Here is a 27,065-nt window from a genome sequence, read left to right on the forward strand (position 1 = left end):
TTCATTGATTCTACTTGCCTTTTTTTAAAGCTCTTGTCATTAAAGAGCAATAAATTATTTTGGTGCCCAACTCCCTGAACCTTTGTATTCAGATCTAATGTCGTTTAGAGCACTTAATGGAAAGAGACAAAATAACTGTAAGACTAAGAGCATTAAAAAAAAAAATCTAAAAATTTCATTCACTTAATGTATCATCTTTAAGAGTCTGTAATAACACTTCAACATTTGTCAGCTGTTTACAAAGCAGTAAGAATCTCACTTCTCCCTGTGCTACACCCACATATATTTCAGATGTACATCTGAACATCTTTGTTCCTTGTTGTATGTCCCAGTATATGTCTGAATTGGCAGAAAGCTTTCATGAAAGCACATTTTTCTCCCTGGCATCCAGCAGAATGAAAAAGCAAGTGTTAGATTTCAGAACACTTGCTTAAATCATACCCGTTGGAACAGCTTCAGTCCTTAGACAAAGGGGCCTAATCTCAGACCCTAATCTCAGAGGTAGGGAATGTTTTTCAGCAGTAAGGGCCACATTCGCTTCTGGGCCACGTCTTGAGGGCCATATACCAGTGGTGGCTGGGGCCGTGGCAAAAGTAAGACTCAGCAAGACATGAATGAAAAGGGGCCTGAATGAACAGGCAAATTCAACTGAAATTCTGAAGGCCTGACTACAATGTTAGAATCTCAGGTATATAAGCTAGGTGCCAAATGGCTCCTTAAACCAAGGTTGCAGTCGCAAAAACAAAATATATAGTTGCCATTTGGGGGCAAGACAGCTCTAGTGTCTTATTTTTCAAATGATGGACTGACTGTGATTGATTCTCAGTTAAACATCTGGCCAGTTCAGATGACAACCTTGAGCTCGGTTAATGACTTCGAGAACTTAAAGAAGGAAAGTCACTTGGTCCAGGGAAAGTCCTCATAGATATTGGCCTATTCCAACCCCTTTTTCCTTAATGGCGACTGCTTCTGCTCAGGCTGCACAGAAAAAAGCATTTTGGTTCCAGAAATTCATTCCAATTGTGCAGATAAAATATAACTGACAGAATTCTACAGGATGGGGCGTTCGTGTGTGAAAACAGTCCAAATGCAATGCTCCCTGTTTAGGGAAGCTTTTAATGTTTAATAGACTATTGTATTTTAATATTCTTTTGGAAGCCACCCAGAGTGGCTGGGGAAACCCAGTCAGGTGGGTGGGTTATAAATAAATAATAATAATAATAATAATAATAATTATTATTATGATGTCAGGCGCCATCCTGGCAGCCAGACATCTGTACTTGGGTTGGCTGTAGGGTCGCACCTGAAGGAGCGTCTCCACCCCCACCGTTCTACCCGGACACTGAGGTCCAGTGCCAAGGGCCTTCTGGCGGTTCCCTCGCTGCAAGAAGCAAAGCTACAGGGAACCAGGCAGAGGGCCTTCTTGGTAGTGGCGCCCGCCTTGTGGAACGCCTTCCCACCAGAGGTCGAAGAGAAAAACAACTACCAGACTTTTAGAAGACATCTGAAGGCAGTCCTGTTTAGGGAAGCTTTTAATGTTTGACGGACTTTTGTATTCTAATATTTTGTTGGAAGCCGCCCAGAGTGGCTAGGGAAACCCAGCCAGATGGGCGAGTTATAAATAATAATAATAATAATAATGTACAGTGGTACCTTGTGTTACAGACGCTTCAGGTTACAGACTCCGCTAACCCAGAAATAGTACCTCGGGTTAAGAACTTTGCTTCGGGATGAGAGCAGAAATTGTGCAGCGGCGGCACAGCGGCAGTGGGAGGCCCCATTAGCTAAAGTGGTACCTCAGGTTAAGAACAGTTTCAGGTTAAGAACGGACCTCCAGAACAAATTAAGTTCTTAACCTGAGGTACCACTGTAGTTGAAATCCAGATACAAAATGCACCTGGTGCCTGGCTAATTTCGAACATTGCCCATGTATACTCATATGGGCTGTCACATGAAGATGGAGCAAGCTTGTTTTCTCCTGCTATGGATTCAAGTTACAAGAAAGGAGATTCTGATTAAACTCAGGAAGAACTTTCTGAGTGTCAGAGCTGTTTGACAGTGGAGCAGACTTGCTTCAGAGGTTGTGGACTCTCCTTCATTGGAAGTTCTTAAGTAGAGGTTGGATGGCCACTTGTCATGGATGCTTCAGTTGAGATTCCTGCACTGCAGGGGGTTGGACTAGGTGACCCAACTCTATGATCATGAAGCACTTTACAGCAAGTAGATAGCAGCAGTGGCCCCTAACTTAAATTTCAAAGCCCCCATTTGGGCCTCAAAAGAACTTCTAATTCATGTAAATAAGGTCGAAATCCAACCAAGAACAATCTCAGACCATAACCCGGTATGGGCATGGCTGAAAGGAGATGAGAAGAAAAGCAAGAAGATGGCAACTAAATGAGTCTGTTAAATGATGAAACTGTCCTACAAAAAGCAAAGTTGACACTAAAAGAATTCTTTGAACTTAACCTGAACCAAGGGACTGACATTAAAACTGCATGGGATGCGAGTAAAGCTGTTATAAGAGGGTTCTTTATACAACAGAATGCATACCCAAAGAAAATCAGCGAGAAGAAAAAGAAGGAGATATGGGAAGAAATGAAAAAGAATTATTTAATAATCTGGATAGCGAACTAATTAAACAGAACATAAAAATGTTACAGACACAATTCTCGATGATTATAAATCAAGAGATTGAATGGAAAATCAAGTGGAGCTTCAAGTTTGCAAACAAGCCTGGCAAACTGCTAGCCTAGCAACTTAAGAGGAAACAAAATGAAAGAATCATAAACAAACTTAAATTTCAAAGCTGTACAAAAGTCACCATCTCCACCGAAGCAGGTGTAAAAATTGTGCTTAAAATAAAAATAAAAATCACATCATTGAGTTCAAAGCCTCTGCATGGTACAATGTAATGTTCTAAACCCCTTTTAAAAAAAATCACCTTATTTCTGACTGGCACTATTGGGGTAGGGGTAAGGGTGGGATGGAAGTCACATAAAACATAATTGGAAAGTCCTCTCCTGTTGCTAGTTGTACATATTTAAAGTTACATCTTGGCCTCGTGTTAGCGATTTTGAATCATTAATCACTTTGGTAAAAGATGCTTTATAGGACAGGCTGGCTTTCACATTTTGAAACATTAACAATACAAGACTTGTGGCAGCTGCTGGTTTTTTTTACCTCGTACCATAAAATTGCACCTAACATGGAATCCCTGAGGTGAGATCAGGGTTCAAATCCCCCCTCTCAGCCTGCCCTACCTCACAGGACTGTTGTGAGAATGAAATGGGGAGGTGGAAAACTGTGTACTCTGCCTTGCCTTCCTAGGAGGAAAAGTGGGATATAAATCATGAGCAAATAAACAAACAGTTTGAAATCCAACATGATAAACCGCTAGCTCTCAAAAAACCAACGGCCGAGAGAGTCTGCAACGCAACTCAAGCACAATGGTTCTGTTGACATTTTCACTCCAACAGCCCCTCTGTTCCAGACAAGACGGGATACCTTTTTAATTACCCCATGTTGAAAATACAGCGAAGGGTGGACTGTGAAGGGGTGTAGCCTGGTGTGAAAATATAAACAAAAGGATTTTTTCCCTGCATTTCAAGATCTTCCTCAATGCAGCATACTTGGAATTCTGTTTTTTGTTTTTTTTTAAATGACAAGCCTGCATTGGGCCAGCTAAATAGTTTTGGAAGGGAAAGCCACAGGGGATATGCCTGCAAAAAACCCGAACTACTCACTTTTGCAGAGTGTGCTGAAAGGGCATCTCTCTTTGAAGAGAATGAGAAATTAACGATCTGCCAAAGAGCCCTGGTGGGAATGATAAAATCCGAAAGTAAAGCGCCAGAGAGTTGGCACTAATGAAGAAAAAGAGGCCTGCAAGTCTGACCGAATATGCTCAGGTTTTGCCTCAGAACGAGCACCTGTCTGTTCTGCTCCAAGGTTTTTCCTTATCTCAGTGGTTCTTCAACTTTTTTCTCTGGGCCACACTTTCATGCCACACCAAATTGTTTTATTGATAAGTAATAGATGGGGGAACAAAAAGAAGCAACTCCCAGACCAGGGTGGATTTGATTTAAATCACGATTTAAATCACTAGTCAGTAAGACTTGATTGAAATCAAATTTTTTTACAGAAAGACTCATTCTTGCTGGTATAATCTTAATATTTACAACCAGATGAAGGTTTCATTTTTGGAATAATAAATTTTCAGAGTAGTTTTTACAGTTATATCAAAAATTACTGATTTGGTTATACATACAAATAATTATGAAATTGTTGTGAGGTTTAATAAGTTAACTGTTTATATTGGGCAACTTTTCTGCTGTACTTTGTTGGAAGGAGAAAAACAATATTTTCCTTAATAACAATTTAAACAATTTATTTAAGTAAAAGAATAACATTATAGCATATGTATCCATGTTTGTTAACCTGATGTGGTTAAACATTTAAAAATCAAAACAAAAATCCTTAAGACTGAATTTTAGCACACATGAAAAACCTAAAACAAATCCTTATTTACTGATGAATAGTCTTTGGACTAGAATGTAACTTAAATAGAAAACGATCTTTAGAAAGATTTTCCTCCAAAAGCATTCTATTTTAAAAATCCGATTTTTTAAAAAAAAATCCTTAAAAAAAAATAACCATTGATTTTTATCCACCCAGTCCCAGATACTGCCTTCTACCAAGTCAAACCATTGGCTCATCTAACACAGTTTTTTAAAAAATGGAAAGAGCTCTCCAGGATTTCAGACTGAGGTTTTTCCAAGCCCTACCTGAAGATGCTGAGATTCAAACCTGGGACCTTCTGCATGCAGGACAGAGGCTTTAGCCCTGAGCAACAACCATTCCCTGACTCCTTGAACCCAAAGACAACATCATTCATGGGAGGATCTTTGATAGCAATACCTGGAGGACCACCGCAAGACATGAAAACACCTGTGATTTTGGCCCCATCACAGGAAACTGAGGAAAGGATGGTGGAGGCTAACAGGAGGACACAGAGGATTTTAAACCAAAGAAAGGTGAACAAGGAGGACATGATTTCCTCTAGGCACAAAGCGAGGAATCGTAAAGGCTTCTCACAAAAGGAATCTTGCTTCCCCCTTGGCTCCTCAAGGTTGTTAAAAAGAAACGTTGAAATGAAGGTGTCTAATAATAGTGCCTCTGATCGTCGTTTCCAAAAAGCGCAGCCCCCAAGCAGGAGGGAAGTGAAGGATGACGCGAAGAAGAAGAAGAGACGATCTTTTAACTTGGCCTCCTGCTTTTGCTGCTGACCTCAGAGCAGCTCAAAGAGGGCTGCTCTCTGAAGACGCGCCGCAGCAGGTCAATCTTTCTCAGTGGGCAAGCCAGAAGAAAATCAATGGCTTGTAATTGGGGCTTGCTAAAAAGAAGAAGGTAAAGGTGGGGAATTTGGGGATGAAAGACTCTTGGATCTGTATGTACCGCAGCGGCAAGCGCTTGAAAAAAATAAAATAAAATGGAGAGGAACAAAGAGCTGTTATTTAAACAGAAGGGAGAGAGAGAGAGCGAAACCTTGCCCCCTTTCCTTTTCAGAAAAAAAGATTGATGCAATTTCTGCACTTTTATCTACAGACTTTCATCAGAACCTCGGTATTGTTGCGGACCAGAGGATACTTTTCCAATTCCTAATAAAATTACCCTAGCAGGGACCTTCAGTCTGTCTCCATCGTGTGACACCTGTATTTCTCTTCCTGCGAGGCCTACCCTCGGGTGCCCACATGTCCTAATTTAAAGGAGACCATTTTCAGTTTGCAAGGGTTGAAGACAAGAACCACGAGAAGGAACTGTGGAACTGGCCACAGTTTAGGACGTGCAAATCTGTGCACTCTTTTTTTACCGATACAAAACATTTCCTCCTTCACGTGAATGGCAGTCTCAGGCCTACTGACCAAACCCTTGAGCCACTGTGTTTAGTATAGGACCTGACCAGGCGGCCATGCGAAGCACAAATTTTGGCTGGCTACCAAGGCCATCAAAAAATGCATATACAGTGGTACCTCAGGTTACATACGCTTCAGGTTACATACACTTCAGGTTACAGGCTCCACTAACCCAGAAATAGTACCTCGGGTTAAGAACTTTGCTTCAGGATGAGAACAGAAATCGCGCAGCAGCAGCGCAACAGCAGCGGGAGGCCCCATTAGCTAAAGTGGTGCTTCAGGTTAAGAACAGTTTCAGGTTAAGAACGGACCTCCGGAACGAGTTAAGTACGTAACCAGAGGTACCACTGTACCCCAATTGCAGGTTATGGGGGAAAAACGATGTGTCAAAGACTCCCTGGCTGGACTCTGGTAGAACTAATATGGTAATGTCAATGAGATGTGACCACATTGTACCAATGAACATATGACTAGCCTCAATAATCCCTACCCCTAAAAGGAGATTTATAATTATCTGTTCTCACAGCAATGTCAAAAGCTTTATTTGTTACAAGTTGCCATGAAGGCAGAGGTGCCAACGAGTCATTCGCCAGTCAGCAGATTCTCAATATGCCCCATTAATCTTGAGGAGAAGACTCTGGTGATGGTGGGTCTTTGGGAGTGAGTCATTAGAGTCAGAAAACCCTTTTCCAGGATGTATCCAGCTATGTTTTACTCACAGTAAAGCCACTGAAATTAATGGATCTCAGGTAGTCATGCTCATAAGTTCAATGAGTCTACTCTGAGGACGATGAGTCTTGGATGCAACCCTATGATCTATAAAGTTTTGGAGTCTGCTGTTGGAAACAGAACCTAGGGCCAAATGGACCTTGATTTAATTCAGCAAAACTGTTCTTATGATTCAGCACAGCTTGATGCCTGATTACCCTTAAGACAAGGGATGAAGATCTTGTAGCCTTCCTGGCGTTGGTGGGTTGTATCTCCCATTATGCCTGACCACTGGCCACGCTGGCTGGGTTTGGGAACCGACAGTCCCACTACATCCTGAAGGTCACAAGTTCTCCATCTCTGCTTTGTAACAGAACCATCATGGTCTCATACAACATAAACAGACATCCTTTAGACTTTACCTGGAAGCCATCCAAATCACAAAAGCTTCCGACTGTGTTTTCATTTGTTTTATGGCAAGAAGAAGGGAGCCTTTCTCAGTCTGAGAGCTGCATTCCCTTTCCTCTTGGCACAATAACAACATCATCACACGTGCAGGTTTTGCAAACAGACCTGGAAGAGATTTCAGGGATCCAACCCCTCGCACTGCATTGCAATGCACAAAATGTTCAGTCTGTTAAGTGGTCTTATCAGGGATGAGAAATTCTTGGTGCTATAAAAGATTGCTATACTGTAATTTTACTGGAGGTTAGGACCATGTAGGGACGCAGGTGGTGCTGTGGGTTAAACCACAGAGCCTAGGACTTGCTGATCAGAAGGTTGGTGGTTCGAATCCCCGCAACGGGGTGAGCTCCCATTGCTCGGACCCTGCTCCTGCCAACCTAGCAGTTCGAAAGCACATCAAAGTGCAAGTAGATAAATAGGTACCGCTCCAGCGGGAAGGTACCGGTAAACGGCGTTTCCGTGCGCTGCTCTGGTTCACCAGAAGTGGCTTAGTCATGCTGGCCACATGACCTGGAAGCTGTACGCCGGCTCCCTCGGCCAATAAATCGAGATGAGTGCCGAAACCCCAGCGTCAGCCACGACTGGACCTAATGGTCAGGGGTCCCTTTACCTTTACCTTTAGGACCATGTATGCCAACTTAGGCTCTTGGAAGGCAGGAGATAAATAAACAATTGACTAATTTAAATGATGCTCCTGGGCAGCGGACTTTTAAAGACCTTCAAAACTATTTTAATGCAAGAAATTACAAAAAGCCTGAATACCCTTCTAGCGTATAAACTACGCTACTCAATCCTCTGCATGTTTACTGACAAATAAGTGCCACTGGGATCAGCAGCATGTGCTCCCAAAATAAGAGTGTACAAGATTGAAACTGTAATTTAGTTCCGTTTACAAGCTTCCTTTTGCAGCTACAATATATATAAAAAATCAATATCTTTCCACTTTCACAACATGTTATCACTTGGGCATTCATATCAGATTCAAAATTAATTTCACTACATGTATCTCAGCTGAACTAGAAACAATAACTAATAAAAGAGATTTACAAATGCACACACTGCCGTGATACATTCTGGTAAGGGCACTATCAAGGCAAGACCTGGCAAGGGAACAATATCAAGGCCTTGCTTAGGAAGATGAGTAGGAGCACCCCCAAAAAACAGCAAGATCATGGGCCTCTGCAGAGATTTTTCCAGCAGGGGGCAAATTAAAACACAGCAATGGGTGGCTGCAGCAGACAAGCTAGTTTCTCTCTCACACACAGAATTTTGCCTGTGCCTTTTGCGTCATATTTCAGGTTCTACAAAAGCTAGAAACTTAGGTCTTATTTTTAAAATGAAAACTGGGAATCTGGAGGTTATGGTTCATTCTGGGGGAGAGACTTATCCCCTACTGCATCAAACACCCATGGCTACCATTTTGAAGTTAACTTAAGTAATACACATTGCCATCTAAAAAGGAATGGAAACGCAATACTATTAATTCCATAGTCTTCTAATGCAGGTATCTGAGCGACCTGGAGAAATATGAGAAACCAGGAGTAGAACATTATATTGCTACAGATCTGCTTACAGTGGTACCTCGGGTTACAGACGCTTCAGGTTACAGACTCCGCTAACCCAGAAATAGTACCTCAGGTTAAGAACTTTGCTTCAGGATGAGAACAGAAATCGTGCGGCGGTAGCGCGGCAGCAGCGGGAGGTCCCTTAGCTTCCAGAACAAATTAAGTTTTTAACCTGAGGTACCACTGTATTAGGAGTGGTTCTTCCACAAAACCAGAGATGTGGGATCTGTGGCCATGAAGATGCAATTGGGACTCCAACTCCCATAAGCCTCAGCCAGTACAGCTAACAGCCAGGGATGATAGGAATTACATTCCAGCAATATTGGGGAGGGGGCACGTGTCTCCCCACCCTTGCGCTGAACCCATGAAACAATGAAACCTTTGAAAGACACGCATGAAGGAAATGTTCCAGGAAAAAGTGTCCCCTCTTGCTACGGCAGCGACAGCTAATGAGGCAGAATGAAATCACCAAATTAGGCCACGGTCTGAACTGGCGAAGTTGAAGCACGGCCGATATGACAGGGCGAGAGTTTCCAGTTCAGTCTCTGTGAAAATCACCACCACCACCCGCTTCCTGGGAGATCAGAAGTGCACTGAACCTCATTTCTGGAACTGGGTCACGTCCAGGTCTTGCAGGATATCTCCAGGCTTAAACAGACCCAAGAAACATGGAGGATGACAGTCTCCTTGGCTAGGCACAGAGATGCACAGTTGAAAGTCAAAACGTGCGCAGCGAATGCTAGGTCTAATAGCTTTCATACAAAAGGTCCACAACAGACTCCAGGGCACATATGGGGGGGGGGGGACAGTAAAGAAAGTACCGTATTTTTTGCACCATAACACTCACTTTTTTCCTCCTAGAAAGTAAGGGGAAATGTCTGTGCGTGTTATGGAGTGAATGCTTGTGGGTGGCGGGGGGGGGGATCTGCTGCAGTCGTGAGCAGAGGATCCATGGTTCCCCTTCCTTCCCTCCTCCGTGGTTACAAAGCATGGATCCTCAGGATTTTTGCATTGGGCTACTCCAAACTCACTGTCAGATCACATGTCTGCCACAGCATGAACCACAAAAATCATATATCCACTATTTCGTTTAGAATATTTTTTTTCTTGTTTTCCTCCTCTAAAAACTACGGGCGTGTTATGGTCTGGTGCGTGTTATAGAGCGAAAAATACGGTAACTCCTCAGTTTTCCCAACAGGTTATTACTTTTTATTTGCAAATCCAACAAGGTAAGGAAAAAATAAAACAAAAACACTTAAATAATAATACAGTGGTACCTCAGGTTACAGACGCTTCAGGTTACAGACTCCGCTAACCCAGAAATAGTTCCTCAGGCTAAGAAATTTGCTTCAGGATGAGAACAGAAATTGTGCGGCGGCAGTGGGAGGCCCCATTAGCTAAAGTGGTACCTCAGGTTAAGAACAGTTTCAGGTTAAGAACGGACCTCCAGAACGAATTAAGTTCTTAACCCGAGGTACCACTGTATCCGAATAATACTAATAACTGTAGACCACCACCAGCTCACATTGTGGATACAATGACAATCAGTACACAAATCTTAAAAGCAAACATAAGCCCCCTAGATTCCACATGAGATAGATGCTTATATGAAATATGTTGCCAGGCCTGTCAGGTGCTCAGACTGTTGTGTAATAGACGGTGGGTATTTATTTTTCCAGGCTCAAAATTGAAGTCTCTTATCCACCATAAGGGTTCACAAACCCCACTTTTGTTGTCTGTCTGATAGTTCCCATCCCACAGGGATATAGTTTAAAAGCACATGAGCTCCTGCAAATATCAAGAAGTTTTTCAGCACAAAATTGATGTAAATAACCACCTCAGTCCCAAAGAAATGTATCACTGGACAAACCCGGATCTTATATCTCAAAGGCGCATTTCTCAGCATTACACCTTCCAACATCTATCTGCATTAGACAAAGAGTTCCTATACAAATGCCGTAAAGTCCAATGTACTAGAAATATCAATTTGTGCTGTATCAATCTCAATTTCAGGTCCAAGGAAACCATTCTGTATGGATTCTAAAGCAATTTCCCATTGCTTATCTTCCAATTCCCTTTTCCACGTTTCTCTAAGTTCCGGAACGTCTACCTTACCAAAATCCATTAAGAGTTCATAAACAGTGGTTATGGGTTTGGTTTTCTGTAAGTAGTCAATAATTCCCTCTAACAGTTTAGGAAATGCCAAAGTACTCAAAGCAGATGGGCCATAAATAGATACCAGCAGATGTTGTAATTGAAAATATTGCCACTCTCGCACTCATTGATAATTGACACTTAAGCTGTAAAACAAGAAATGATAAACATCCTGTATCTGAGTCTATCAGCTGGTCTAATATATGTATTCCACATGCCACCCATTCCTTTCGTAAAAAAAAAAGAAAAAAAGACTGCCTGTCTATCTTCAGAACTAGATTACCACATAAAGTTAATTTAGTGTGAGCGTGTGGATCATATTGTAGTTGACAGGCCAACATACGCCATCTCCCTCCCTCTCTCTCAAAGGTGCTACAGGTCCTTTTACCATATTTAGACACTATTATTAGCCATCCAAGAACAAGCGTGAAATAAACCATCTCTAGAATCACTCAAGCTGGGGCACTGATAGGAGGAGAAACTTGTCAATCATTTGTACACGCTGACACACCTTAAGATGCATACTAATATCTGGAAAATCAAAACCACCTTCAGTTACTGGTGGCTGCATTATCTTATTGTCCTGAATTAACTTCCCAAATAACCAAATTTTTTTTTTGGGGGGGGAATATATTTGGGGAATAGATAACAAAATACCACTAATATTATCCGTGGCAATATTAATCTGTAGTATGTTAACCTTACCACAAATGCTAAATTTAAGTAATGTGCATTGTTCTAAATCGCTAGAAACCTCCTTTATCAACTTGTTTCAGTTCAGTTTAATCCTTTGAGAAATATCTCTTGGAATCAAAGCACCCAAGTTTGTCAGGAGCTCTGGGCACCAACAAACCACCTCTTTGTATACAAATAATCTATTGCCCACTGGCATTATTACCCATTTTGACCAATTAATTGTATACCACAAAATTCTACCCAAACTATTAATTATTTTTTTATTAACTCTGGTACAAATGCCTCGGGCCTACTAAGAACTTACAGTAAATCATCCACATACGAGGCTTGTTTAAATTCTACTTGCTCGTGAACAAAACCACTAATTCACCTATTCTGTCACACTGTGCATACCAGTGGTTCGAAACATAAATCAAGTACCAATGCAGACAGAGGACAGCCTTGTCTTGAAACTCTCCAAACCAACCGTCTGGAAGAAGTCTATTTCTCCTTGCGATTTAGGAGAGAGGTATAGATTTCTAGTCCGTTTTGCAAATCCTGGTACCTCAGGATGCGAACGGGATCTGTTCCGAAGCCCTGTTCGCATCCTGAACAGAACGTAAGACGCGACAGTGCATTGCGTTTTGCCGCTTCTGCGCATGCACATGACATAATTTTGACCATCTGCACATGCGCGAGTGGCGAAACCCGGAAGTAACACACTCCGTGCTGACCTTTAAAGCCCTAAACGGCCTCGGTCCAGTATACCTGAAGGAGTGTCTCCACCCCCATCGTTCAGCCCGGACACTGAGGTCCAGTGCCGAGGGCCTTCTGGCGGTTCCCTCACTGCGAGAAGCCAAGTTACAGGGAACCAGGCAGAGGGCCTTCTCGGTGGTGGTACCCGCCCTGTGGAATGCCCTCCCACCAGATGTCAAAGAGAAAAACAACTACCAGACTTTTAGAAGACATCTGAAGGCAGCCCTCTTTAGGGAAGCTTTTAATGTTTAATAGGTTATTGTATTTTAACATTCTGTTGGAAGCCGCCCAGAGTGGTTGGGGAAGCCCAGCCAGAGGGGCAGTGTATAAATAATAAATTATTATTATTATTATTATTATTATTATTATTATTATTATTATTACAGGCCTACCTGCCTGTCCAGTACTTGCCTGCCCAACTATTTGGACCCGAGTATCAAGTACCTTGGGTCCAAACAAGCTTAGGCGTTAGCGGCTTGCCCCCCACCCCTGCCCCCAAAGCAACGACTGCAGAGTCCATCGCAAGCTGGACTTCCCCCAGCCAAAGCTCGTTGCTCTTCACCTCTGTTACTCAGCGACCGCAACAAAAGTCACGACTCCCGTAGGAGAGGAAAAGGAGCCGGCGGCCTTTGAGCCCATTGTCTGAGACACAATGTTCCGAAGCAAAAGTTCCTGCATAAAATATGAAAGCTGAGTGAATTATTCAGGCTCCGTGAATATCTGCAAGAACGAGCCCAAAGTCCTCTTTCTGCTGTTTTTAAGTCTCCTGCAAAAGATTCGTTTCCCTAAATATCGCGTCCGCCGATTGAGGCTCTCCCTCTTGCCCTCCACTGCCCCTCTCTCCAACTGCGCAGCAACCCACACTTTATGTTCAAGCAGAAAAATCGATGCGGCAAACGAAGAAAATCAAGCCTGAACTAAACCCAGCTCAGAGTTTAGAAAACAGGAAGTGGCAGGATGGGAATTTCAGCTGTTCTCAGTAAATACTATCAGAGGATTCATGCATTAGTTTTTGGGGGGTTTTTAAAGTAACTGCCGTCAATTGAGGAGTACTTGTGTTTTCCTTTAAATTGCATTTGGTCTCTGGCTATGGGACAGGCATACATTTTCAGACAGCTAATGAATTGCAGCGATTCGTCAGGGGAGCAGAGGGTTTGATGCCAAAAGATTTGGCTCCCAAACCGCTCTTTGCCGCTAGCTCTTATGCAGCAGCGATACAGCGCCCATGTGCGGCCTTGCCAGAGGCAGGGCTTCCGTTAAATATTAAGAGGCTGTTTGTTAAAATAACATTGCCATGGCAACCAGGGAAAGCTCAACTAGCGCCAGGTGGCTGTGATGGAGCTGCTGACTCATGACGGCGTGTTAAACTGCCAATCAACTCCTATCTGGATGATCTCGCTCCCTCTCTCAGACTCTCTGGATCAAGACAGGAAGGGCACTGGGAATGCAGGTAGTTGAAGAAAGCAACAGGGATGCAGATGAACGTCTGGGTATGATGCACTGCAAACACCCATCAGCCCTGAACCAGATGGCCAATGGTCCAGGGTGATGGGAGATGTTCTAGCAAGTACCAAAGGCTCTCCCATGCCAGCTGTAAAGTAATGCAAGACTCTTGGGGTTACTCCAGCAATAATAATAATAATAATTTATTATTTGTACCCTGCCCATCTGGCTGGGTCTCCCCAGCCACTCTGGGCGGCTTCCACAAAGACAAAAAATACATTAAGGTGTCACACATTAAAAACTTCCCTGAACAGGGCTGCCTTAAGATGTCTTCTGAATGTCAGGTAGTTGTTTATCTCTTTGACATCTGATGGGAGGGTGTTCCACAGGGTGGGCGCCACTACCAAGAAGGCCCTCTGCCTGGTTCCCTGTAGCTTTGCTTCTCGCAATGAGGGAACCGCCAGAAGGCCCTTGGCGCTGGACCTCAGTGTCCGGGCAGAACGATGGGAGTGGAGATGATCCTTCAGGTATACTGGACCGAAACTGTTTAGGGCTTTAAAGGGCAACACCAACACTTTGATTTGTGCTCAGATACGTGCTGGGAGCCAATGTAGGTCTTTCAAGACGGTGTTATGTGGTCTTGGCGGCCGCCCCCAGTCACCAGTCTAGCTGCCGCATTCTGGATTAGTTGTAGTTTCCGGGTCACCTTCAAAGGTAGCTCCACGTAGAGCGCATTGCAGTAGTCCAAGCGGGAGATAACTAGAGCATGCACCACTCTGGCAAGACCCCAGGTAGGGTCTTAGCCTGCGTACCAGGTGGAGCTGGTAGACAGCTGCCCTGGATACAGAATTGACCTGCGCCTCCATGGACAGCTGTGAGTCCAAAATGACTCAATAGGGGAGCAGGGTTTCTCCTCTCCCACAGTTCCCCAATCCCCTACACAACAGTCTTCCCCAACCTGGTGCCCTCCAGATGCTGCTGGAATTCCAACTCTCATCAGCTGCATGGCCAATGGCCATTTATGATCTAGGCTCCCATCACGCTCAAAGCGGTATCCTTGGCAACAGTTATGGCTTCACCAAAGATTCCTGGGAACTGTAGCCTGTTAAGGGTGCTGAGAGTTGTTAGGAGGTGCCTAGTCTTCCCACAGAGCTACAAATCAACCCCTCTTCTCAAGGAACTCTGGGAATTGTAGTTTTCAGAAGGGGCATAGGGTTCCTCCGACAACCCTGACCCAGCTTTGAAGAAAGACGTATAAGCACTTGTGCACTGTTTCTGAATTTCAGATATCCTGCTGCTGATTTCCCCCTCATTTTTCAAGAGGCCTTTGCTATTACATGTGCATTATGTTTAACAGTTGCATCCAATTTAAGTGGGTAATAACATGTTATGAGACTCTATTTCACGGGGTTGTAAAATTTACTGCTGGGATGATACTGTGCATAATTTGTCATTGCTGCTTCGTATTTAGTTATTAGGTTCGATATATATTATGCACTGTTGTGTATTATTTATTGGGCTGTATGGTTCAGATTATTGAATTGTATTTGTATAAATGCTTTAATTTGCATCCTGCGGATGTTATGTTATGTACTGACACATCAAGTTTATTATGTTGTAAACGCAGAACCTAGAACTGGTGGTCTTTTGACAAAGTTCGTGATTTAAAGGTTAAAATAAATGATGAGAGTGCTAGCCACAGGACCCCCATCCAGATATTGTGAGAAGATATTGCTTACTTTTAGATGGCATGTGATGTCCTAGTTGCTATGCTATAATTACCGCATATTTGTGCTGTTGGTAGTGTTTTTGGCAACGTTAAAATGTCGTTTTATATTAGTTGCCTTAAGATTTTTGCATGTTTCTAAATTGTTGTGAGTTGCCTGGAGACCGCTCGGTGTTAGGCAACTCACCAACAGAATAAACAATAATGTTGCATTTAAAACCTCAATGTATCGCCCTTCACCAAATCTGGTTCCAAGGCAATTTGCACAATTAATATATCAAATCCATAAAAACCATACGGTACAAGCAATCAGCTGATGCTACAGCAGCCGTCTAGAGAGCTACAGGTTCCTTAATCCTGGGCTAAAGCACCCAGGTACAAATGCCAACTTAACAAAAGGAATTCTGCCTCTTGTTGCCTTAAAAAGTAATCTCTGCTTCTTATACCCTTAATGAGATTATAGCTCTCTGTTATGACAGTTGAGCCCCTTATTTATGATAGTCAAAACATTTTCAGCACAAGGTAATTATGCTTTGCAATTAAAATCCACATCGGGCCTATGAAATCAAAGAAGCGATACGCTGTAAGTCTTTCGAAAAAACAACAACAAATAAATATATGCCAGTGAGTCAGCTAGTCAGTGGCGGAATGAGAATTTAGTGTTCACAGTATTCAGCTGTGCTGTCTGGGGTGGAGAAAAGTTGTAGTTTGAAACAGCTGGAAGACAGGCACCCAGTTGGGGAAAACCGAGCTATGGCTCCTTGTTGCTGTATTTGGGTGCTTCAACTCATGGGGCTATGACAACTGCAAGCAACGCCTGCCCTGATGCAATGCAATGGTGTTTGGTTCAGGGAACAAAAGCCTTTAATAAACTTGGGTTGGGGTTGAAGAACACTTTTTTCTAAAAAATATTTTTAATAAAGAGTCTTCTCAAAGTTCACTGCAATTGACTTGTCAGTTATTATTCAAGCAATAATCAGAATTGCAGAGCCAAAAGCAACTCTCGGTGCAGCGATAACAAAATAGAGACAGACTGGTGCAACACTGGCCAGTATTTAGTTTCAGATTGCAGACACAGAACTGGGACTTGCAAAGGGTTTGAAAAGACTGAACCCTGTTAACTTTACTTTGACTGATGTGGAAACTCAGTCCTTGTGGAGAGGCCTTCTGGATACAAAGGTTAAACAGCCCATCCCAATCAACGAAAAGTTGGAACTCCCTCCCTAGAGAAGCTAGACTGGCTCCCTCCTTGCTGTCCCTCCAACTACAGTCGTACCTTGGAAGTTGAATGGAATCTGTTCCGGAAGCCCATTCAACTTTCAAAACCAAAGCACAGCTTCTGATTGGCTGCAGGAAGCTCCTGCAGCCAACTGGAAGCTGTGCCGGATGTTCAGCTTCCGAAAATCATTCGAAATTTGGAACACTCACTTCCAGGTTTCGATCGTTTGGGAGCTGATTTGTTTGGGAGCCAAGGCGTTTGAGATCCAAGGTACGACTGTATCTTGCTCCATTAGGCTCTTAACGAAAAGGGAGGTGCCATGCTGTTTTGATTGTAATTACATGTAGTTTTTAATACAACTTTAATATTTGTATAGTTTTAGTTTTATTGATTTTTATTGATAGTTTTAGTTTTATTAAAGCAGAGACATCACTTTGCTGACAAAGGTCTGTATAGTTAAAGCTATGGTTTTCCCAGTAGTGATGTATGGAAGTGAGAGCTGGACCATAAAGAAGGCTGATTGCCGAAGAATTGATGCTTTTGAATTATGGTGCTGGAGGAGACTCTTGAGAGTCCCATGGACTGCAAGAAGATCAAACCTCTCCATTCTTAAGGAAATCAGTCCTGAGTGCTCACTGGAAGGACAGATCCTGAAGCTGAGGCTCCAGTACTTTGGCCACCTCATGAGAAGAGAAGACTTCCTGGAAAAGACCCTGATGTTGGGAAAGATGGAGGGCACAAGGAGAAGGGGACGACAGAGGACGAGATGGTTGGACAGTGTTCTCGAAGCTACCAGCATGAATTTGACCAAACTGCGGGAGGCAGAGGAAGACAGGAGTGCCTGGCGTGCTCTGGTCCATGGGGTCATGAAGAGTTGGACACGACTAAACAACAAAGTTTTATTGATGTTTAATGTTTTTTTAATTATTGTGTTGTCGTCCACCCCCCAATGTTTTTAGTTGTTCCTATTTTATCTGTAAGCCACCTGAATTTCTGTCAGGGGAAAAAGGCAGGGTACAAATAAAGAACAAGAATAATTTATCTCCCTAAATTAGACTGGGCGTGTGGTGGGGGAACCCAGGAGTGGATGAAGCTAATTGTTTATATAGAAGGAACAAATCCTGGGTTGAGCATGTGTCGAGGCACCTCGACCCTTAATTCTATGTCTGCCCTTCTGAGCCTATATTTGGCATCCGGCTCCGATTGATAGCTGCCAAAGTTTGCCTTTACTAAGCAAACAGAAGACTTTGACAGGTCACTGGCATGCATCAACAGTGTGGCAAAGGTTGCCAGTCACTCGTCTCCCCAGCTGTAGCACTACTTGGCTCTGTGGTGGGAAGACTATAGCTCTGTGGCAGATTTCCCAAGATGCAATGCCTAACATTGACACTGGTGGGTATTGCATCTTGGGGACTTTTCTGCTACCCACCAAGGAGCAGCTCTGTATCCAGAAGGAGTGTTGCGGCCTGGGTAAATGCATCGAGGGGGGAAGGTGGTAAGCGACTGGTGGCAGAAAACAGGAGGATCCATGGTCAAAGGCCTGGAAACGATGCCTTATGAGGAACAGCTAAGGGAGCTGGGCATGTTTAGCCTGGAGAAGAGGAGGTTAAGGGGTGATATGATAGCCATGTTCAAATATATAAAAGGATGTCACATAGAGGAGGGAGAAAGGTTGTTTTCTGCTGCTCCAGAGAAGCGGACACGGAGCAATGGATCCAAACTACAAGAAAGAAGATTCCACCTAAACATTAGGAAGAACTTCCTGACAGTAAGAGCTGTTCGACAGTGGAATTTGCTGCCAAGGAGTGTGGTGGAGTCTCCTTCTTTGGAGGTCTTTAAGCAGAGGCTTGACAACCATATGTCAGGAGTGCTCTGATGGTGTTTCCTGCTTGGCAGGGGGTTGGACTCGATGGCCCTTGTGGTCTCTTCCAACTCTATGATTCTATGTCATGTGAGGTACCTGATGGTGCCAAGGGAGGGTTTGGTGGCAGAGGCAGCAGCAACAGGCCTCTCCAAGGCCCAGCATCCCTGCCAACTCCAGATGCTGGCCCTGAACAAAGTAGGCCATGAAAACCTGGTACCTGCACCCCTGTCCTAGGAGAAGCTACCCAACATTATCCAGAGCTGCACACAGCAGAGGAAGAACAGGAAGAATGTTGCTCAATGGTCAATGCTTTGCGTGATCTGATTCACAAATAAGGCAGCTACCCCGTAGTAGTTGTTGGGAAACTGTGCAATCTGAAGGAGTAACTCTGCCTGGTGATAACAAAGGCATAGAGACAGCTCCCTGGCTGGTCAAGCTCTCTCAAGGGAGTGATAATTAATGGCCTACTAACTGGTAGTTCAGTGGTTCAGTGTGTCAGTGTGGGAGTTGTGAGTCATGTCAGAGAGAGCTAGCTAAAGATCCGTGTTCTGTTCCTGTAAATAGTCCACTGTATATAAGAAACACCTAACTACAATTTCCTGGTTCCTGCTTCGTCCATCCTGTCTGCAGCCAAGTTGCCAATCGCTTTCGTGAACTCTGCGTTTACTCTGCTAGGTCTGGCTAAGGTCCTGCAACTAGTCAGAAAGTTGCAAAACACCAAATAGGTTCTGCCAATAGTAGTGACTGTTTTGTCAGGGAAGCATCTCTGCAGTCAATCATCTTCTCACTGAGAAAACCCAGGGGTCTCTGGAATGCGGTTTGAAAAACAACTCCTGTGAATTAAATATCACAATAAAATAATCAGCATGGGGGCAAGGAATGCATGCCCCGGGCACCCCTCTGTACACACCGGCTTGCAATACACCAGCATGATTTTTCATCTGATGGCAGTTCACATTAGAACTATATTACACAATCCAATTTCCTTATCGATTTATGTATCAACGAAAGGCCTGGGTTGCCAAAGTGGATGTGAATGACTGGTGCATCCGTTTCAGAGCAGAAGCAACCCCAGCTCTCCAGCACCAATGAAAGTAAAGAATGGCACCTGTTGCAAGGAGGGTGGCAACAAGAACGCCTCTGCCGTACCTCCTGTTGTTATGAAAGGAAAGGGAAATGTTAGAAGGAAGGGAAATAATAAAAGTGAAACAGAATAGGGAAACTTACAAACACACTGCGTCCATTTTAAACACTGAAACCATTAGAACTCTTTTTGAGGAAGGCTGTTTTTCCTCCAGAAACATGCCCCAAATGAGAAACTGGGGAGCAGCATGGGAGAAATACTCATTATCCATGATGGCACAGACACTATCCAATAGGTGCCCATGACAGATCCACAAGCAGATATATTATTATTATTATTATTATTATTATACCCCGCCCATCTGGCTACGTGTCCCCAGTCAGTCTGGGTGGCTTCCAGCACATATAAAAACATAATAAAATGTCAAACATTAAAAACTTCCCGATACAGGGCTGCCTTCAGATGTCTTCTAAAAGTTGTGTGCCTTGGTTCACAAACGCCTTGGTACTCGTATGTTTTGGTTCCCAAACACCGAAAACCCGGAAATGTTTCGGTTTTAGAATGTTCTTTGGAAGCCGAACATCCGACGCGGCTTCCAATTGAGTACAGGAAACTCCTGCAGCCAACCGGAAGCTGCACCTTGGTTTTCGAACAGTTCCAGGAGTTGAACAGACTCCCGGAACAGATCAAGTTTGACAACCCAGGTACCACTGTAGTTCTTTATATGACACCTGATGGGAGGGCATTCCACAGGGAGGGTGCCACTGCCAAGAAGGCCCTCTGCCTGGTTCCTTGTAGCTTCACTTCTCACAATGAGGGAACCACCAGAAGGCCCTTGGAGCTGGACCTCAATGTCCAGGCTGAATGATGGGGGTGGAGACGCTCCTTCAGGTACACAGGGCTGAGGCTGTTTAGGCCTTTAAAAGTCAGCACCAACACTTTGAATTGTGCTCGGGATCATACAGGGAGCCAATGCAAATCTGCAAGGCTGATGCCAAGTCTAGAATGAGCTGTGGTATACCTTGTTATTTTTCACATGCTCCTCCTGCGGTGCTGGACCTCAGTGTTTGGGCTGAGGGGTGGGGGTGGAGATAGTGGCATGGGGTGAGAAGGGGGGACCCCAGGGGGTTAATAGGGGGGAGTGGCAGTGGTTGGGGAGAAGAGTGAGCAGGGGCACAGCCCCTAGTTAATCACATTCACATATTTGTGAAAAGGGAGACAAAAACGGGTAAGCCATTGCAGCAGTGAGAAAGTGACTCTTGGGAAAAGCATGGGTGGGGAAATTGTGGGTCTTCAACTCCCACATCAAGGGACGCGGGTGGCGCTGTGGGTTAAACCACAGAGCCTAGGACTTGCCGATCAGAAGGTCGGCGGTTCGAATCCCCGTGACGAGGTGAGCTCCCGTTGCTCGGTCCCTGCTCTTGCCAACCTAGCAGTTCGAAAGCATGTCAAAGTGCAAGTAGATAAATAGGTACTGCTCCGGCGGGAAGGTAAACGGCGTTTCTGTGCACTGCTCTGGTTCGCCAGAAGCGGCTTAGTCATGCTGGCCACATGACCCGGAAGCTGTACGCTGGCTCCCTCGGCCAATAAAGCGAGATGAGCGCCGCAACCCCAGAGTCGGCCACGACTGGTCCTAATGGTCAGGGGTCCCTTTATCTTTAACTCCCACATCATGCAGCCCAACATCAAGAGGGCCACAGACCCATGGTTCCTTGTGCAAAGCAAGCTATGGTTGGATATAAACAACTATAATGAGTTAAGATGTATTAACGAGGCTGCTGCTGAAGCTACTAAAGGCAATATGAACGTCCAAAGTAAAATTAATCAAAAATTGAAGCTGGCAGCTTTGAGGATGGGGAGACGGAGGAAGGGGGGGGGGAGATTTTAGGGGAAAGAAGCAATCTAATTAATTCACCACGGAAAGCAAAGAAGTAATGAACTAGCTCTCAAGTGCTTTTCCAATCTACAGTTCCTTTAGCTGAAAGAGATGTGCTTGCATATTTCTGCCAACAGTACAGCACCAAGAGAATTTAAATGCCGGCCAGGAATCTAATTAAGAGCTGTCTTTCCCCTTAAAAACAAGATTTGCAGTTTGGGGAGAAGTTGCTTGCTAGAAGAGGGGTGAGGGAAAATGTAGCCCACCCTAGTCTCCCATCCCCTCCTGAAAAACTGTCGGAAAACACATGAAGCTGCCTGAAGCCAGACTATCGGCTCATCAAGGCCAGCAATGTCTACTTTGAGCAGCAGCACCTTGTCAGGATTTTAAGCAGATGTCTTGCTTTCTGGGGGTTTTGAACTGGGGATATTGCTTACTGAACCAGGATCTTCTGCATGCAAAATAACTCAACCACCAAGCTAAACTGCAGCCCAGAAAAAGCAGTAACGCTCCAACACCCCTGAATTGCCACCTTTTTCAAAGCTGTGTCTCAGGGGAAAACCCCACCCTTCAAACATTCGGGTTGTCTGGGAGCAATTATATCTGCTCCCCCTCTCTGTTCCTTTATTATCAGTGTTAGAAGCTGGGATAGAAAAGCTAGGAGCCAAATAGCTTTTGGGACCTGGGTTGTGGTTACCAAAAAAGACTGTCTAGTTGTCACTGGGGTGTGTGTGTGTGTCGGCAACACTTTTTATTTCTTATTTTGATAAGCATGAGCTAATACACAATTCACGTAAGTGACACATTCTTAATATCACGCTCTTAGCAGAAATTGTTAATACATGTTTAATTGGGTGCTTACAATAAAAACTATTGGTACCATACTTCAGTCTTCCAAACACTCTACTCTTTATTGTTAAACTCCTTAACGTATTGTCTATCCTTAACATATACTTCGAGGCTTCAAAGCACATACATTTCAGAAATTATTGTGTGTCAGCCAGGCGCAAAAAACATAAAAAAAAAAAATGGCACCCAGACTTTTTGAGGTGCTCGCCAACAGAGAATCTTTAGGCGCAAAACACGCCTGGCGCCCTGCTAATTTCAAACCATGATTATTACGCATGCCTATGGCATCGCCATGATCTGCCTGATACAGCCCTGTCCACTTCAAGAGGCTTCTTTGAACTCTCGAACAAAAATTCACTCCCCTTTTCCTTTAACTTGGGCAGGGGGAAGCGAGTAGTTCCTTCCTGGATGGAGAAACCTGAATGGCTTCTCTACCAAATAATAATAATAATAATCTTTTTTATTTATTTATACCCAGCCCTCCCCAGCCAAGACCGGGCTCGGGGGTATAAAAACAATTGATTAAAATACAACTTAAAAACAAGATTAAAATACAACATTAAAATGCAGCCTTGTTTCAGTAGAAACTCAAATCAAAAACTTTTGGGGGATGAAAATGTCAAATCTTCACCAAGGCCAACTATCCAGACTGGTCCTACGTGGGCCAGCATAAAGCCAGGGAAGTCCCCAAACAGGAGTTCCATCACAGAAGGAGAAAGGAAAGAGGGGGAGGGGATAAAGTCGATTCCAAGCCAAAGGCCAGGCGGAACTACTCTGTCTTACAGGCCCTGCGGAAAGAAATCAGATCCCGCAGGGCCCTGGTCTCATGAGACAAGAGCGTTCCACCAGGCCGGAGCCAGTGTTGAAAAGGCCCTGGCTCTGGTTGAGGCTAATCTGACTTCCTTAGGGCCTGGGACCTCTAGAGTGTTGCTATTTATGGACCTTAAGGTCCTCCACGGGGCATACCGGGAGAGGTGGTCCCGTAGGTACGAGAAATCTGAGGCTATTTCTTTTTCACTGCGCCAAAGCAAGTCAAACGCAGTCAGACTTTAGCCCAAGCACCAGTTTATTGGCCTTGCAAGCAAGTCTACAAAAGTGGCCAGTGACCATTGTAAAGGTAAAGGGACCCCTGACCATTAGGTCCAGTCGTGACCGACTCGGGTTGTGGCGCTCATCTCGCTTTATTGGCCGAGGGTGCCAGCGTACAGCTTCCGGGTCATGTGGCCAGCATGACTAAGCCGCTTCTGGCAAACCAGAGCAGCGCACGGAAACGCCGTTTACCTTCCCTCCGGAACGGTACCTATTTATCTACTTGCACTTGACGTGCTTTCGAACTGCTAAGTTGGCAGGAGCAGGGACCGAGCAATGGGAGCTCACCCCGTCACAGGGATTCAAACCGCTGACCTTCTGATCGGCAAGTCCTAGGCTCTGTGGTTTAACTCACAGCGCCTGCCCATCTATACCAAGGCTATTCAAATGCAACTTAATAGGTGAAAACACCAGACTTCTGTAGAGCTTCCCTGTCTTGTCACCTGGAGAGAATTTCTCCTTGCCACAGATTACCATGTATGTGGCTATTTAAGTCTGCATTAAACGCTGAACAACGATTTCTCCAGCACTCCCTAGGCTGCAGCTAAGTGGCAGAAGATAGAAGTTTCCAGATTCAATTCCTGGCACCTTCAATTAAAGTGATATTGGGTAACAGGTGGTAGCGAAGACCCTCCCTCTGAGACATAGAAGAGCCACTGTCAATCAGAGCAGACTTGACTGGACTAGACAGGCCAATGGACAGACTCGGGACGTGTTCACAGAATGCCATCATCTCTCTCTTCCCTACTGGCTGCAGATGACCTAAATTGCATTTTGCCTCGGCTGTCTGTTGTTAATTGATTTCTTGGAGCTTTGTGGTTTTTGCAGGAAGGGCTCCTGAAAAGCAAGGGCTGGGTAAAATAACTTGGGACAAAGGAAAGAGGCTAACCGATTGCTAACTAGGCAGGAATAAAGAAGCAGTAAACCTATCTAGGCCAGAGCTCTGTTTACAAAGTATCACACAGTAAAAGGATACCGTAGACCTTGATAAAATGCACACAGTGTGACAATGCCTGCAGCCCAATGAGAGATTCATCTGCTTAAAAAATGTGCAACAGACTTGACGGGGAAGGAAATCCCGTCAATCTCAAACGTTATTTGCTTCCAATTAAGTAACCTTTTCTCTGCTACTTGGGAGGAAGCCCCGGTGAACTCAGTAGGGCTGGTCTGTAGAGGCATTAGCCCTGCATTTTAAAACCACAGAATATTTAGGCTAAACACAGTTTAGTGTGTTGTTCCCACTCTAAACTGTGGTTGGTTTTAACTACAATTGGTTAAAATAAACCAGGTTCAGAAACCAGTTTGAAGCTGCCCCAATTTCCATTGACTCCAGTTAAAATTATCCATAATTTGTCAGGTTCGGATGATCAAAAACAGAAACAAATGCTTTTGAGCATCTCCTCTCAGCCACACTATAGGAAGGTGTGGGTAGCACAAGTCTAAGGCTCCCCTACACTAACTGTCATCACAGTAAACTATGGTTTAGCATGACACCCAAGTCAGGCTAACTGTTTAGCTGAATAACAGCCAATCTTCCCAAAGAGAAGATCATGGGATAAAACTGGCCCCCAATGGTATTACTTAAGACTGAAGGTCAGGAATGCATATTTGATTGTTTCCCCTTGTTACAAAGACAAATAGCCTACTAGGACAGCCCAATTTTATACTTCCAGTTATATAAAAAAAACAAGAGTTTTTAAAGTTACATTATAGCTGTTCTCAAAAACAAGCCAACAGGAATAACAATTACAACTCAGCCATTATGACCCCAATTACAACATAAATTTATTTCTTAAACATATAATATTCCAGTCTCTTGCACTGGGGGGGGGGGGGGAGATACATTCAGAGCAAACAGTAGTTGAAGCCTGTAACTGGAAACATTCCAAAAAAAGGAGAGATTAAATTGGTTAGAAAAGTATCATGTCACAAAGAAAGTTCTGAGCCTAACCTCTGTATTATTGGTTTTCTACATGTTGTGTTTCATATAAATATGTATGTATAACAGACAGAGCTGATTTTTATCAACTCGCTCTGTCTTGTGAGGTGAGACCCTGTTTATCCTTACCCATTTCCACTTTTCCAACACCTTCTTCTGCCATTTCACATCTCTGCATAAAACCACCACCCAGAACGACACAAAATATTCCGACTGGACCAAATGTCAGGGAGCAACTAGGGCAAGCGCTAATTAAATCACCTCAATCCTTGAAAACAGATGGAAAAGGTGCAAACCTTCATGGCCTACATATCACCAATTCTAGGCAGTGTTAATTTCTATGTCAACAAAGACGCAGTTATATATTGATAGCTCAGAAGCTGGGGGCGGAATCAGAGAGACAACTCTGGAACAGTATACAAAAAACTGCTTTACAAAGTTAGGCAAATCACTGATTGCAGGTTCCCCCTGCCCTCACACATTTATAAGTTTATTTGTATTTGTTTTTAAACCTTCTTGGTATATGGAATCATCTCCACAGGGAACCCTGTTTTTCCTGGATTATGGGACCGAAGTCAGACACACAACAAATTGCCCGGTATGGAGAGGCCTTGTTTAGGGTTCCAGTAACCCAGCTAAGACACTCTGTTCCAAGAATAGCCAATGTGGTTGCCTCCAGATGTTTTGGTCTATAACCTCCATCAGATGGAAGCTGCAGTCCACATCTGGAGAGTATTCCAGCTCTATTCTACCTCCCTCCTGGTTTTCTGGGGTTGTCCCCCCACAACTCTCCATAGCACTGTCTATACTATAAGAGGCCACAAGACTTTTCCCGTGACCTAAAGCTTTATTTGAAAGCTGCCTTGAGTTTGATTTTGATCACAGAAAGGCAGGGCATAAACGTTGAAACATATCCATTTGTAGAAATAATATTTGGTCAAACTTATTCATGTTGTTTCCTCATTTCATCCCTTTAGCTTGGGGTACAGAATCTGTTGCCTTCTAGATGTTCCGGGGAGCTCCTACTTCCATCAGGTCCAACCAGCATGGCCAACAGTCAGGGATGATGGGAGTTGTAGTCCATCAACATATGGAAGGCCACAGATTCACCACCCCTACTTTAGCTACATCTAATGACACAGAGAAAACACAAGGGGAAGCAAAGTGTGAAGCCACTTGCTATTATATATGGATGCTTCTTCACTTATTTCTACAGTGGTACCAAGCTTAATCCGTTCCGGAAGTCCGTTCCAAAACCAAAGCGTTCCAAAACCAAGGTGCGCTTTCCCATGGAAAGTAATGCAAAATGGATTAATCTGTTCCAGACTTTCAAAAACCCCCAAAACAGCCATTTAACATGAATTTTACTACCTAACGAGACCATCGATCCACAAAATGAAAGTGATAAACAATGTACTGCAGTCGCACAATCAATCCATTAGTAGCTGAACTGGGTTCCACACAGTCACAAAAACAAAACTAAAAGAGCCGCAAAAAACAAAAATGCAAAATAAACAGCAAAAACAGACAGACCTCAGTGGAGCACTCAAAACGGAAGTGTGGCACTCAAAACAGAAGCATAAAACTCAAAATGGAGCATGTTCGGCTTCCGAAAAAGGTTTGCAAACCGGAACGCTTACATACTTCTGGGTTTGCAGTGTTTAGGTTCCAAGTTGTTTGAGTACCAAGGCGTTTGAGAACCAAGGTACCACTGTAATCCCCCCCCCCCCCCCGTGTTTGATGT

The 27,065-nt window shown here is 43.9% G+C and overlaps 1 protein-coding gene across 3 annotated transcripts in view; it reads right to left on the reverse strand.

Annotated features, from left to right (window-relative positions):
* Positions 1 to 27,065, reverse strand: part of ZHX2 (zinc fingers and homeoboxes 2) — a 54,755-nt gene that overhangs the window by 21,683 nt on the left and 6,007 nt on the right. The window lies entirely within an intron of this gene.

The sequence above is a fragment of the Podarcis pityusensis genome (assembly GCF_964106645.2).
Source record: "Podarcis pityusensis genome assembly, chromosome: 7".
NCBI lineage: Eukaryota > Metazoa > Chordata > Lepidosauria > Squamata > Lacertidae > Podarcis > Podarcis pityusensis.